This window comes from Dendrobates tinctorius, unplaced genomic scaffold (genome assembly GCF_039654945.1).
Source record: "Dendrobates tinctorius isolate UK_male_01 unplaced genomic scaffold, ASM3965494v1 ptg000067l, whole genome shotgun sequence".
NCBI lineage: Eukaryota > Metazoa > Chordata > Amphibia > Anura > Dendrobatidae > Dendrobates > Dendrobates tinctorius.
This window is the reverse complement of record NW_027361735.1, coordinates 6,830,769-6,845,954: the sequence shown is the minus strand read 5'-3', so window position 1 is coordinate 6,845,954 and position 15,186 is coordinate 6,830,769. Positions and strand designations below refer to the sequence as shown.

The 15,186-nt window shown below is 45.6% G+C and overlaps 1 long non-coding RNA gene across 1 annotated transcript in view; it reads left to right on the top strand.

Annotated features, from left to right (window-relative positions):
* The first annotated feature begins 1,286 nt into the window (after positions 1-1,286).
* Positions 1,287-15,186, top strand: part of LOC141095141 (uncharacterized) — a 30,278-nt gene continuing 16,378 nt past the window's right edge. The window contains exons 1-2 of the long non-coding RNA XR_012233319.1: positions 1,287-1,758; positions 1,849-1,906. This is a non-coding gene — a long non-coding RNA (uncharacterized lncRNA). The remainder of the gene's footprint in view (positions 1,759-1,848; positions 1,907-15,186) is intronic.

The window sequence follows — 15,186 nt, the reverse complement described above, 5'->3', positions numbered from 1 at the left end:
TAGACCCTACTCTGGCTCCCATTCGCCTCAATGAAATGTCAGACAAATTCAAAGCAAGGCATTATCCCACCAAACTTCTTGAAAGTGAAACACGCCGTGCCCTGGAACCTTGCCCTCTGCAACTATCTCAACCCAAAGGCGAACGTGTCACCTTCGTACACACCCACCATCCTGTTATGCCCAAAATTTATCACATTATCCACAAACATTGGTCAATTCTACCTAGATCCTATCCCCACATTGAGGCATTTAAAACACCAGCACTTATGTGCAAACGCCGTCCTAGAAACATCCGAGATGAGCTGGTCAGAGCCGATATTGGTAGTCTAACTAGAACTCCTAGACAGACCTTTCTTGGAACTGAACGAAAGGGCACATTTCCCTGTCTTGGGTGCGCTTGTTGCTCCAATGTGATCAAGGGGAGCGACATAACACATCCACGTACTGGCAAACGCTATGGCATCAGGGGCTTTTTTACATGTGACACGAACTATGTGGTTTACCTAATTAAGTGCCCATGTGGCCTTTTATACGTTGGCGAAACTACTCAGCACGTACGCGACAGAATTTCGAGCCATAAATCAACTATCCGGTGCAAGAAGACTTGGCTTCCAATCCCTTATCACTTCATCAACGCCAACCACTCAGTATCTCAACTCAGGTTCCAGGTTATAGAAAAAGTTGAAAGACCGCGCAGGGGAGGTGACCACATCAAGCTCCTAAAATCAAGGGAATCCTTCTGGATATATAGGTTACAGACTTTGGCCCCTAAAGGCCTTAACCGTGAGTTGGACCTTAGCCCACATTAGTTCCTTGGATTTCTACCTATTTTATGCATCTTTGGTTTAAGCATGTATTCACATATATTATTAACCTAATATTATGTTGTCTTTTTATCCCTTAGGGTGGTGGAATGGCGGCTTTCCATCTCATTGTATCTCAATCCTTTTTATTTCTTTATCTTACAGATCCACTAATTTTTTTTCCCCCCTCCCCCGCATGGGTGAGTATTCCCGTATATAAATATATTTTTTCTATTTTCATTTTTTATTTTTCATCCGTTTTTCGTTTTTCTTTTTCTTTTTCTTCTTTCCCCTTTTTTATTATTATTATTATTATTATATTCCCTTTTTCCCCCTTTTTTTCACATTTTCTCTCAAATTCTATCATTAATTCATTTTTTTATTTTTTCATTTTTTTATTTTTTGTTCTTTATTTTCATCTTACTATTTATTTTTTATTTTTTTAATTTTTAAATTTTTCTACTTTTTATTTTTTCAATTTATTTTTCCCATTTCATTTATTTTTTTCCATGTTTTATTTTTTTCCCCTTTTTCCTCCTATATCCCTTCTTCTTATTTATTAACCCGCTTTTCTTATCTTTATTTTTCTTCCCCTCTACTTCTTTTTTATTTATTTACACATTTCCAACTTCATTCCTTCCTCTCTCTCATTTATCATAAACTGTTCTCTCCCCTTCTCGCCCCTCCCTCTACTACTGAGTCTCTCCTTCAACAGTGCAGGTACTGCTCTGAGCTACCGCATGCCTTCTTCCAAACACACACTGCCCTCAGCCTGACCTCCCTCTGCTCTCTCTCCCTCCCTATGCTGCAAACCCCATACAGACGCCAGGACGCTCTAGCCACGTTGGCTTTATGACGTCATCATCCTGCACCTTCTTAATACACATATATATACCGCGCTTTCTTCAGCACACACTTACAACACCGCAGGTCCAGGCTGCTCCCATGCCATCAGGTCAGCTCTGCAGCACCACCTGGTGCATAACATCTCCTTCTGATCCATTTTTTTCTTCTCCACATTCATTTCTCATGTTTTCTCCTACAGCCCCTGTTTGGGACTTCTGAAAATGCTCTAATTAATCTTTTCCTTGATACTACTTGAGGTTAGTACTCAGTATATCTGCCTTATTTGCCTGCCTTGTGTTTCCACCACCCCTGTTATTTCATCATGTACAGAGACAATACTATAATATGTCTCATCTAGGTCTGCTGCTTATCCCCATTGTTACTCCTGATGCCTAGAATGTTAAAATTGACTTGTGGCCAATAGTCTCTCTAGCACTTGCTTAATTTAATTTTTTTACTCTCTATATGACATTTTCCTAATTGCCTTAGGGACCTTTATGTTGTTGTGCTTAAATTTGTATAGATATATGTTTCGCCTTTAGGGGTTTTTTTGCACTACTTTTCTGTTGTGTTTTTTTTGTTAGTATTTTTTTTAAAAAAATATTTTTTTTTTTTATAATTTTTTTTCACATTTTTCTCATGTTTATTTTTTCTTTTCCAGCTTTCCGCGAGTTTGTCGTCCATATTCATGGTTGTAATTGCTTTTTATTTTATTTTGCAGTATGGTTTGAGAAAGGTCTCTTAGTAGGTCGAAACGTAACCATAGTATACTCATATCCTGGATTATGATATTATACCCACATTTTGGATACTTCTTTTGTCTGCGGTGTTACACTATTTGATGCATTTGAAATAAAATAAAAATCCAAAAATTTCACAAAATCTTCAAGATTTTTTGCAAGATTAATCCACACTTGAGTGCGACTGTTTATCTACTGACTACTGTTTGTGGACCCTCCACGTACAGTCAGCACCTATCTCCTCCACAGCAAGAGTGCGCGTCTTTCTTCTTTTGCTCAACTCACAGCACTACACATTGCCCGATATTCTCCGTATTGCAGCCGGGAACCATATTCTCCAGTTTGCAGTCAGTAAACATGCCAGTCCTCCTCCTTGAAATTGCCGTGGGCAACTACACCACTTTGTATGCTGTGGATGCCAAACCTCTCAGCTCCCTTGGCTGTTTGGCTCTCTTGCTTGTGTTGCCTTACACAGATGGAGCTCTGCAAAGTTGACTGCTCTGCACTCTAACAAGCACCAACTGACTCTGGCCCTGACCCACCCAAACCTTATACTGCAGGGTTTTTAACTAGAATCTGTGGCCTTCAGCCACATGGAAAACCCAGGCTGGGAATGAATCGGACTGCACGACTATCACCCTGTAGTCTGCTTCAAAACCCAAAAACCCAGAGCAGGTTTTCCCAACTCTGCCCTGGACACTAGCATGCCCAAGGCTAACACATATTTTTTTATTCTACATTGCAATCACAGCTATGCCTGTGATTGCAATGCACTCTCATGGCCTCAATATGCCTCCATGAGCATCCTGGGGGGAATACACGGCGAACCCTACATGTCACACGGGTCAATGCCTCACAATTGCAATCACAGCTGCACCTGTGACTGCAATGTACCCCCATGACATCAATATGCCTCTGTGCGTGTGCGCTTCCTGGGGGACCACACAGCGACCCACATATGTAACACCTGCCACTGCCTCACTATATATATATATATACTCTGTATCTATCTATCTCTATCTATCTATCTATATTAAACAGTATTATATTTTTTTCTAATCATTGCCTGATTTCTTTATAGCAAATACACCTGGTTTTATAGGTCTCACTTCACTTCCTCTGGCTGTGAAAAGAATCATTTGTGATTATAACAGCACATTTAGCACTAAGAGATTGATAGGGCCATAATTTCATCATAACCTTTGTGCCATGGTATTAAATATCAGACAGGCTTAGGTGAAGGCATTTCATTCTGCTGATATGCACTATTCTGACAGCTTAAATCTTCTGTCTGAAAACTACAGAGGGAATGACACAAGTTCTGAGACATTTGAGGCATTGAATGCTAATATTTGAGCTTGTGTTTGGTACAATTCCTATGTTTGGGAATTATAGCCATACCTTCATTTCTTTTCCAGATTGGAGGAAATGTATCACAAAACTAACAGACTAAGACTAAATTTCCTGCAGTAATGTGTGCTGGAGTTTTCTGTATGTTCTGTTTCAATAAGTTTTTCCATTACAGTAATCAGGGGATTTGATATTAGGACCCTCCCCTATCCACACAATGACAGTGGCATCAATTATGCTTCATGGCTACTTTACAGTTTGAGACCTAACTAGCCATATGCTGGGAATATAAACTGGTAAATACCATAGAGTAAATTAATATTCCTTACCTTTAGGTATTTTGTTGTCAACTCGATCTGCTGCCGTAATGATTGTTATTTTTAGGGCTCATACTCACATGCGAGAAACGCGGATGAGTCTTACACGTCAATACCCGACACTGCCGCCGGCACTCCGATCAGGGCTTTCGGCTCCATGTATTTCTATGCAGCGGAACGCTCCGATCCGAGTGCTGGCGGCAGTGCCGAGTATTGACGTGCAAGACTCGTCCGAGTTTCTCGCATGGGAGTATGAGCCCTTAGGCTGCATTCACACCTCCGTGTGACATGTCCGAGTGCTGTTGTTCTTTTTCTCAGACAGAACACAGACTCATAGAGTTTGATTGATACACGCACACATCCATTTTAAATGTTAAAAAAAAGTGATCAATGTGTCCTGTCCATGAGACAGAGCATGTCCTATTCTTATCTGTTTGCAGATCATTAAAGTCCATAAGGATTCATATAATACGGATAAACATACCGGTAATACATCTATTTTTCACTAGTCCATTTTTAAGAGCCAATAAATAAATAAAAGTTCCAACAGTCTACCTTTATCAGGTTTGACAAAAGGATGAAAAGCAAATGGATGCAACAAAGATGCAAAGTAGAGTCAAAAGGGATGACACAACAAATAAAACAATCTGTTTTACACAGATGTAATAATAGCACGGAATGTGTAAATGTAGCCTTATCAGAGGCATAGCTAAGAGTTCAGCTAAGGTGGAGTGGGGACGAAACCTCTGGGTGGGCCCCTAACCTGTAACCCTGAATATGTTGAGCAGCCTATCTATGGGTAGAGGGGAACCTCATCAGATGACCGGGCTGTTACTGAAAATAACTCACAATACAAAGACCAACAATGATATTACTGTCATATTGTGGCCATATAGCGGTAGATCAAATAAGAGATCACAGTACAGTTATAGATGGTGACTTACGACTGATGTTCTTTCTGATGGTCGTTCACTTTTCCCATCTTTTCCATTTGGCCCAGAACAACATGACAACTTCATCCAGTAAGAACTTGTCTGCAAAGATGACAACAAAGACACATTTGACTGCTCACATTTCCAGTTACCTCCCCTTCTATTTCCAACTTGCACAAACAACTCAACCCAATGCTGAGCTGCTGCTGCCATCTGTGTCCCTGTTACGGCATCTGCTATTTGGCACAATAGCAGTGCACTCCTGTGCCCCCACCATATAATTCCCACCCCTGTTCCCCACCTAATAATGCCGACCCCTGTGCCCCACCTAATAATGCCCACCCCTGTGCCTCCACCAAATAATGTTCATCATCTTACAATGTGCACCTTACAAAGCAAAATGCCTCTTTTGTGCCCTCTACATGGTAAAATTGACCATTAGAAAATATTAATGCCCTGTGTTAATGCCCTAGAAAACAGTGTCGACATTTTGCCCCTAGATATTAATTATGCCCATTGCGCACCTTTTCAGTTACAATCACCTTTGTTCCCCTATAGAACACATGGCAAACTCTGGCCAATTAACCAAATCTGGCTCTAGTGTGGTTATATCTTGCCCAGGACACCAGCACCACCCCTTCACTATACTATAAGGAGGACTAGGTGGGGCCCATTATACTGTATGGAGAACTATATCGGGTCCAGCATTCTGTATGGAGGACTATGTGGGGTCCATTATTCTGTGTAGAGGACTATGTGACACCCATTATACTATAAGGAGGACAATGTATAACACATTATACTGTATTAAGGACTATTTGCGGCCCATTTCATTGTATGGAGGGCTATGTGGAGCCCATTATACTGTATAGAAGACTATGTTGGGCCATTATACTGTATGGAGGACTCTGTGGGATCCATTATACTGTGTAGAGGGTTTTGTGGGGTTCACAGTTGGGGCATCTTACTGTGTTGATGATTATCATACTTTACTGGGTGAGTACAGTAGGGTCATCATACCGTGCATGTGGAAGAAATGGCCAGAGTAAGCCTCCCGGTCCCCATAGGAGGCGTAGGCGGAGGCCATCATGATGGGGGGCTTGAAGGGTTTAGTTGGGGGAGGGGTTAACAGGGAGTGGGAGCCAGGGGGTATTTAGGTGAGGGTCGAGGGTGTTCCCGCCCTCTGTTCCCGCTCTCCCAGCTCAAAAGCAGTACTACACACTCACCGGGATGGCTGGAGTGGAAGAGGCCCTGGATAGGCTGCGGGCTGCAGCGCTGGGGCAGCCTCTGGGATGGTTGGAGGCTCAAGTCACAGGCCTGCTGCCAGGCCGTTGGGAGGGAGCGGAGATCAAGGCGGGTGAGGCCTCCGGAACGGCTCTCACCCGACACCGCTCCCCGGTGTCTGGGCCTCCGCCTCGGTACAGAAGGGGGGAGGAGTCAGCACGCGCCCGGCTTCACGCTTTCCCTGCTCCTTCGGGGGATGCCGGCAGTGACGGGCACGCCGCGCGGCCTGCCTCCCCAGCTATGAGGACGTCGGCCGCCACCAGAGTGGCGGCCTGCCGGGTAGCAGGGCCAGGTTCATCATCCCCCAGCAGTGAGAGGGCATTGGTTTCGACAGGGGGGCACCGCTGCACAGGCCCCGCAGCTGCAACTGCCTTAGACACGGCGATTAGATCTTCAAGCTCTGGGGCTGCGGCAGGAGTGGCAGGCAGCATGGTGGGGTCGGCGCCTGCTGCAAGAAGAGTCAGAGGCCAGAGAATGATTTTGGGCTCCCAGCTATCGTGGGGGGCCCTGGATGCCCAGGTGCAACAGGACGGCACGCCGCCAGGAGCTCCCAGCGAGTGGAGCCAGGAGGCATCAGCTTTGGGGGTACCGCTGCCTGGTTCAATCCAGGAGTTCAGGCCTCCCACCCCGGTCCTCGCTGCGGGGATGTTCGGGGACCAACAACGCGGCAGCGAGTCCGCCAACGGGAGTCGCGAGGTCCGCGAGGCTTCGGGGGATCCAGGCTTTCCGGCTGGAAGGCACACAGCCCCCTCGCAGCCCGGTGAGTATGTGTCTATATCCCCTGTTTGTCACCCGCTTTTGTCTTCCTTAGTAGTGAAAAGGGGGCCCTTGGCTGAACCTGGTAGTGTTGGGGTGGGTGCTGGGTTGAGCGGTACGGAGGCGGCCAGGGGAGTGTGTGATATGCTTGCGGATGTGCGTAGTTTGCTGTCACGCTTGGAGCGTGGCTTTGTGGGGTCGTCGCCGGTAGCAGCGTGGGTTGGGTCGCAAGTTGGGGGGTCGTCTGGTCAGAGCGGTTTAGAGCCGAGCCCCTGCTCCGGCGAGTCAGTGTCCGTGTCTGTACAAACCGAAAAAGAGAGAGAGTGTCGTGTGCATTTAGATGATCGGGTGCATGGCGAGGTGTACGTTTGCTTTGAAGGTTCGTTGGGGGCTCACTTAAAAAAAGAGGTGAAAGAGCAGATTTGGAAGTATGAGTATGTGGAAATATTTTCGTTGCTGCCTCTTGAGAAGTTTAATTTAGAGAAAAGCAAGAAAGAGGATAGCAAAAAGGAGGAGGAGGAAAAGCTCAGGTGGCGTTTGATCCCTCAGACATTTGTAAATTGGCAGCAAGCTTTTGCCATTTTGGCTAGCGTTATTGGGGAAAAGGCCCCTGACAATTGCTCAGCTCTTTTTTGTTATCTGGACGCTATAGGGGAGGCTTACAGAGTGTATGGCGGTCAGGCGTGGCTGAGGTACAATGAGCAATTCCGTCTGAGGAAAGCTGTGCGTCCGGCTATTCGCTGGGACCAAAAAGATATTGGATTGTGGATGCGTGTGATAGCGCAAAATAAGTATGGGGGTCTGGAAGCACCAGCCAGAGTAGTGGCAACTCCAGCTCCACGGGTGGCGGAAGTCAAGGGCAGACAGGAACTCACAAGGCGGGGGTGTGCTGGCAGTTTAATGATGGCCAGTGTAAGTTCGGGGCCAATTGTAAATTCAAACACCTCTGCTCTAATTGTAATGGCGCCTCGCATGGAGCGTCAAAGTGTTTCAAAAAAGGGAAGTCGAGAGCTGGGGGTGGAAATTCACAAAGGGGAGACTCCAGTGAATCTGGAAAGGATGGTTCTCTATCTAAATAGGAACCAGGATAGGGAAAGAGCGTGGTTGTTGTATTCAGGTTTTAAAGAGGGTTTTTGCATTCCGGGTCCTCCGTTTGAAATCCCGTTAGTTTTGAAAAATTTGCGCTCAGCCTTGGAGCATTCCGCAGTTGTTTCTTAGAAACTCAGAAAGGAAGTTTCGTTAGGCCGCATGGCGGGCCCTTTCGTTTCCCCTCCTTTTCCAGATTTGGTGGTTTCCCCTTTGCGGTGGTTCCGAAGAAGGAGCCGAATAAGTTTCGTCTCATTCAACATTTGTCCTACCCACGTGGGAGGTCGGTTAATGATGGCATTGATCCGGAGCTTTGTTCGGTGGTATACTCTTCGTTTGACGAGGCGGCTCGGTGGGTGCGAAAATGTGGGCGCGGTGCCCTTATGGCAAAAACTGATGTCAAATCCGCTTTTCGTCTATTACCACTTCACCCCGAAAGCGTGAAGCTGCTGGGCTGTTTTTGGGAGGGCAGGTTTTTTGTGGATAGGTGCTTACCTGTGGGTTGTTCGTTGTCTTGTGCGTATTTCGAGGCGTTTAATTCCTTTCTTGAGTGGGTCGTGTGCGACGTCTCCGGTTTCAACTCGGTTATTCATTATTTGGACGACTTTTTGTGTGTTGTTCCGACGGATTCGTCGCGTTGTTTCAGGATTTTGAAAGCCATTGAGTGGGTGGCTGATCGTTTCAGTGTCCCGTTAGCACCCGGGAAAACAGAGTGCCCTAGCACGAGTTTGCGTTTATTGGGGATTGTCATTGATACAGTTGAATGGGAATTCAGGTTGCCTGAGGACAAGCTAGTGGATTTGAGGTCTGAAGTGGTCCAAGCACGTCGTTTGAGGAAAATATCGCTGCGCGATCTTCAGTCGCTGTTGGGGAAGCTCAACTTTGCTTGTCGGGTTATGCCGATGGGTCGAGTTTTTTCGCATAGGCTGGCTAGCGCTACTTCGGGGATTCGGGCTCCCCACCATTTTGTTAGGTTGTCGTCGGAGCTAAGGGCCGATTTGGCGGTCTGGGAGTCCTTTTTGGAGGAGTACAACGGTCGCTCTTTGGTAATGGCAGATGTGGCAGGTAACGATGCATTGGATTTGTTTACTGACGCGGCTGGCAGGATCGGTTTTGGTGCCTATTTCAGAGGGCAATGGTGCGCAGCTCAATGGCCTGACACGTGGGTTTCGGCCAGTCTGGTGCACAACATCATGTTGTTGGAGATTTTTCCAATACTGGTGGCGGTGCATTTGGGGGGCGGGATTTAAGGAACCGGCGTGTTCGTTTTAATTGCGACAATATGGGCGCTGTGAGCACGATTAATGGTCTTACCGCGTCGTCCCCTCCAGTTGTTCAAGTTTTACCGCAATTGGTGCTTTTGTGTTTGTCTTTGAATGCCCATGTGACAGCGACGCACGTGCCCGGCGTGAGGAATGAGATAGCTGACGCTCTCTCGTTCGCAGTGGGATCGTTTTCGTTCTTTGGCTCCGGAAGCAGAGTTCGAGGGTCTAACTTGTCCGGAGGAGCTGTGGAGGGTGGCTTACAGGCCGCAGAGTCACTGATTGAATCGTCATTGGCACCAAAAACTTGGGAGGCTTACCGGGCAGTGTGGCGGATGTGGGAAGAGGTTCTTACAGCCGGCCAAACCAGTTGAGCCGGGCTTGAGCAGGAGGGAATGTTGTTGTCCTAGTTGGGGCGAGGTGCGAACAAGGGTTGGTCCCGTGCAAAGGTAACGCGCTTGTTAGCGAGTTTGTCTTTTGGTTTTCGGTTGCGTGGGAGCAGGGATTTTACGAAAACATTTTTGGTCAAACAGGCGGCAAAAGGTTTCCGCCGTGTCAGAGGTGGGGGTGATTTAAGATGGCCTGTATCTTTTAATCTTCTGGAGCAATTGGGTCGGGTTCTGGAGTCGGTCTGTTCAGATCGATATGAGGTTTTGTTGTTTCGCCTGGCCTTCTTGTTTGCATTTTTTTGGGCTTTGCGGGTGGGGGAGCTTGTGTCTCCCAATAAAGAGTCGATGGGTGGCTTGTTAGCCAGGGATGTGGTGTTGACCTCACGGGGGGTTGAATTTTGGCTGCGAAGGTCCAAAACGGACCAGTCCGGAAAAGGACGCCGGGTGGTGTTGAGGGCATGTGTGGTTCGTTAATGTGCCCTGTTCAGTGCTTGCGGAGTTTTTGGGAGCTTTGTCCCAGTTTGAGTGGTTCCTTGTTGTGCCACGCAGACTGGGGTAGTTTGTCTCGGTATCAGTTTGGCGCGGTTTTTAAAAAATCCATTTGGGGTTTGGGGATAGATGACTCCTGCATTGCCTCTCATTCATTTATAATAGGAGCGGCGACTGAGGCGGCGGCATTTGGTTTAGGTCCCTCTTTAATACAGCGCATTGGCGAGTGGAGGTTTAATCGGTACCGCAGTTATGTTCGGCCTTAATTTGGAAACATAGGGGGGGTTTGGTTGGTTCCTGAACATGGGTATGCACAGGAGTTTGAGTGGGTTGGCATTAAATTTAAGCTGTAAGTATGTTTTTCTGTTAGTGTCATTTTGTGTTTCAGGTGCTGAGCCACTGCTGGTCTAGATTTTTGGGCACTCCTTCCTTTATTGGGGAGCATTGCGAGCCAATGTCAGGAACGAAGGCAGACAGCTGGGGGTTCCCAGGGCCGTGGCGGTGGTGCGGTGGCTCGGTTTCAGGGGCCTGGCGTGGCGAAGGGTGTTGCCGAAGATCCATGAATGCGCCTGGTTGGACCGTGCACCGGATATTCTCGTTATTCACGCTGGGGGTACCGATCTGGCGGTTCGGCCTTTTCGGGAGTTGGTCAAGGACATTAAGCAGGATTGCTTAAGGTTGTGGTTGATGTACCGGGGGGTCACTATTGTGTGGTCTGAAATTGTGCCACGCAGGCGTTGGCGGTCTATGAGATCATTGGAGAAGGTTAATCAGGCCAGGATAAAAGTTAATAGAGCGGTGTCTGCTTTTATTGTTCGAAATGGGGGAGTTGTCGTGCAGCATTTCGATTTGGAGAAGGGCGAGGGTGATTTTTTGGTTGGCGGACGGGATCCATTTAAATGCAGTGAGTTCCGATATTTGGGTCCTCGCCCTTCAGGACGGTATAGAAAAGGCCGTTGCATGGCAGGTTGAGGGGGTCTCGGGTCATTGAGGTTTTCAAGGCCCCCTCGTTGTGGCAGTTTTGGAGGAGGGGGGAGTCCTTGAAGTCGGTGGAAATTGGTTTTGGAGACTCGGTGTGTAGGGTCTCCTTCGTTAAAAGGTATGCTGGTTGTGATCTGGTGAAAGGTGGATGGGGAGTTTTCCGTCGGAAGAGGGCGGATCTCCAAGTAGTTCGTGGACAATATCTATTGGTGTGCTAGTGCTCCCGAGCCTGTGGGGTAACGGCTGGGAGCAAATGTACGGGGTTTGTTCACAGTATTTTTGGACTACTTCACCATGATCTTGTGGCTTCAAGGACTTCTCCTTCCAGTGTTCAAGTCATTGTACTTATGTTATTTATGATACAGTGTTTACTGTTTGTTTCGTTGGTATAATAAAAGGCTGCTGTGGCCATAAAAATTCCAAAGAAAATACTTGTGTCCGTGTATTAGTTGGCGCCGGTCAGGGGGTGGGGGGTTTTCATGGTCACGCAGGGGTAACGGGGGAAAGTCAAGATGCTTGGTCTCCCCCTGAGGTAAACCACTTGGCAATACCTACGTCATGTACTGTGGAGGAATTCACTGTAGGGATATCATACTGTGTTTGGTCGCATTTTTGTTGGCAACATACTTTAGCTGTATTAATTATTAATTGAAGGTTTTTTCCTTTGTTATTACATATTTAAATTAGGTCATTGGGCCATATGCTATTTACTGCTCTTTAATAACATATTATATTATTTCAATATGCCCCATTTGTGATTATATGTTTATTTTATTCTAAGAGCTTTTAATTAAAGTGTTCTTTGATTGTGGGGCAAACAAATTAAGTTTGGTGTTATATATGAAGAGTTTTACTGTTATATTTGATAATAAGTAAAAATGTCTTCAATTGTAGACATTTTTTTAAAACGTTATCAAGGTTGGACCTTTGTCTTTGTCCAAGTTTTTTATTTTGGCCCTCTATGTATTTGAGTTTGATATTAAGTGCCCACATAACATTTAAAAATGTCTCCAGAGTTCCCCATGTACAACTCCCCTATACACAGTATAATTGGCACACAGCTTCCCATACAAAGTATAATGAACCCACAGCTCCCCTATGCACAGTATGATAGGCCCACAGCTCCCCTATGCACATGTCCTTACTGACTTCATTAAAACACATACTGTAAAATGGCCCCAACATTAGCTCCCACACTGTATTATAGTCTTATATTATCTCTCACGCTGTATAAGGGCGCTGATTTTAGCTCCCGCACTTTATAATGGCCCCCATATTATCTCCCACTCTGTATAATGGCCCCAATGTTAGCTCCCTCGCTGTATTATGACCCCGCAGTAGCTCCCACTATATTTAAAGGATCAAACATTAGCTATTACACTGTATAGTGGCCCCAACATTAAACATTAGCTCCCATGCTGTACTGTTTTAATTTGGGATATTAGTGTATATGTATGCCATCTGTGGTCCTCTTAGCCCTGTGAATAATAGGGGTGTATTTCATCTATTGGTTCTATGAGCTTCGGTTTATCGTTTTTTTTTTAACCCTAATAATTACGGTAAAGTAACACGGGCGCTACCTATCCAAAAAACTCAGATGCAGCTGGTGAAGAGACAGGACTGTGTCGGCTCCTGTTATAAAGTCTGAGCGAACCGTATATTTGTGTGATTCACCGCGCTATGCTGAGCAGATGTATACAAAAAAAAAAGGGGGAAATAAATACTTAACAGCAGTTATACGTACTTACTTAAAAATGAAGTTGATGTAGAATATTCTGTGTAAGTTGAGATGTCTACGTGGTAAGTAGTTTGCAGGTTATCTGATGGTAGAGATCTCGTTTTTGATAGCTGCTGATGCTATTGGAACAATGATATATTAAGGTACCAATAAAACATACAAAAGGTCACACCACTCCTTGCATGTCCACCATACTCACTGGTTGTATCTTAACGTTTATATTCTCTTCGGGGTGTTCCCTTTATGGTGGATCAATTGATACAATACTAAATATGAAGAGAATTTCAATTACTAACAGTGACCACAACCTTGATATTCAGTCCCAGTTCCTGGGGTACATATGCACTTACTTGTGCTAGATTTGTAATGCTACCCAGGTGTAAATCCTGATAGACTCTCTATAATGGTCTTTGTTGGCTTTATTTAGAGCCAGTGCAGGGACGATATCCACTGTGGAAAAAAATGACAAAGTGCTGGGTAAGGAGGGATCCACTAAACCCACAAATCGTGCTAGCGTTCCAGTAGCCAGTTAGTCCTGGTAGGACTTCTATGCACTTCTGGTAATTGCTCTGTCACAGTCTGGCTGAGGCAGCGGCTGCTGATAGAGTGATAAGCGATGCAGTGTAAGGAGGGATCCACTAGACACCCTAATTATGCTAGCGTTCCAGTAATCAGTTAGTCCTAATAGGACTTCTATGCACTTACTTCTGGTGCTTGCTCTGGCGCAATCTGGCTGAGGCAGCGGCTCTGGCTGAGGCAGCGGCTGCTGATGGAGCGATAAGCTATGCAGAGTGTAGTAGGGGAGCGGGTAGACGCCAGCAGCTCGTGTACTCCGGCCGGAAGTATTGACGAGGACGCGGCGAGAGTGAGGGGGCGGAGCTACTGTGACGTCACAGGCAGGGAGGAGGACAGGTGCACGAGAGGCACAAACCAACCAACGCGTTTCGAGGGGGCTTCCCTCTTCGTCAGGGCTATGCTGAATGCCTGTTAGCCCGTCCTTATATAATAGCTCACCCAGCTGCAACCCATACCAATCATTAGTCTTGGGCAGAAATGTATGTTTTTTTTTTTTTTTTTTCTGTGTGTATTGTTGCCTCAAGATACGCCTTGCTGCTATAATTACAATATTAGATTTTTGATTTATTAAAATGGATAGTCCGCTTTGTCTCCTGAATAATAAAAGTATACCTAACTTGTGTGCATAATATACTAAACTAAAACATAACTTTTATTTATACCAATTTTAAGATAATTTCAAATAATTTTACTGGAACTAAATAAATAAAACATGAGTATGGAGGGTTACACAAGCAGATTGACCTTCCGCACGTTAATAAAATAGATACCTATATTTTCTAAAAAGTATATGTGTGCTACCAGCACTTTAGCAAAAAAAGAAAAAAAAAAAAAAATCTATCCTTTTCTCCGGTTTTTAGAAAATATAGGTATCTATTTTATTAACGTGCGGAAGGTCAATCTGCTTGTGTAACCCTCCATACTCATGTTTTATTTATTTAGTTCCAGTAAAATTATTTGAAATTATCTTAAAATTGGTATAAATAAAAGTTATGTTTTAGTTTAGTATATTATGCACACAAGTTAGGTATACTTTTATTATTCAGGAGACAAAGCGGACTATCCATTTTAATAAATCAACAATCTAATATTGTAATTATAGCAGCAAGGCGTATCTTGAGGCAACAATACACACAGAAAAAAAAACAAAAAAAAAAAACATACATTTCTGCCCAAGACTAATGATTGGTATGGGTTGCAGCTGGGTGAGCTATTATATAAGGACGGGCTAACAGGCATTCAGCATAGCCCTGACGAAGAGGGAAGCCCCCTCGAAACGCGTTGGTTGGTTTGTGCCTCTCGTGCACCCGTCCTCCTCCCTGCCTGTGACGTCACAGTAGCTCCGCCCCCTCACTCTCGCCGCGTCCTCGTCAATACTTCCGGCCGGAGTACACGAGCTGCTGGCGTCTACCCGCTCCCCTACTACACGCTGCATAGCTTATCGCTCCATCAGCAGCCGCTGCCTCAGCCAGAGCTGCTGCCAGATTGCGCCAGAGCAAGCACCAGAAGTAAGTGCATAGAAGTCCTATTAGGACTAACTGATTACTGGAACGCTAGCATAATTAGGGTGTCTAGTGGATCCCTCCTTACACTGCATCGCTTATCACTCTAACAGCAGCTGCTGCCTCAGCCAGACT